The sequence below is a fragment of the Bison bison genome, unplaced genomic scaffold, assembly GCF_000754665.1.
Source record: "Bison bison bison isolate TAMUID 2011002044 unplaced genomic scaffold, Bison_UMD1.0 scf7180017864499, whole genome shotgun sequence".
Lineage (NCBI taxonomy): Eukaryota > Metazoa > Chordata > Mammalia > Artiodactyla > Bovidae > Bison > Bison bison.
This window is the reverse complement of record NW_011495058.1, coordinates 8,815,709-8,816,112: the sequence shown is the minus strand read 5'-3', so window position 1 is coordinate 8,816,112 and position 404 is coordinate 8,815,709. Positions and strand designations below refer to the sequence as shown.

Sequence of the window (404 nt, the reverse complement as noted above, 5' to 3'; positions counted from 1 at the left end):
TTTGGGCTCCAAAATCACTGCAGATGGTGACTGCAGCTGTGAAATTAAAAGACGCTTACTCCTTGGAAGGAAAGTTATGACCAACCTAGATAGCATGTTTAAAAGCAGAGACATTACTTTGCCAACAAAGGTCTGTCTAGTCAAGGCTATGATTTTTCCAGTGTCATGTATGGATGTGAGAGTTGGACTGTGAAGAAAGCTTAGCGCCGAAGAACTGATGCTTTTGAACTATGGTGTTGGAGAAGACTCTTGAGAGTCCCTTGGACTGCAAGAAGATCCAACCAGTCCATTCTGAAGGAGATCAGCCCTGGGATTTCTTTGGAAGGAATGATGCTAAAGCTGAAACTCCAATACTTTGGCCACCTCATGCGAAGAGCTGACTCATTGGAAAAGACTCTGATGCT

General features: G+C 43.8%; 1 protein-coding gene across 1 annotated transcript in view; it reads left to right on the top strand.

The window, feature by feature from the left end:
* Window positions 1-404, top strand: part of YDJC (YdjC homolog (bacterial)) — a 2,809-nt gene that overhangs the window by 1,164 nt on the left and 1,241 nt on the right. The window lies entirely within an intron of this gene.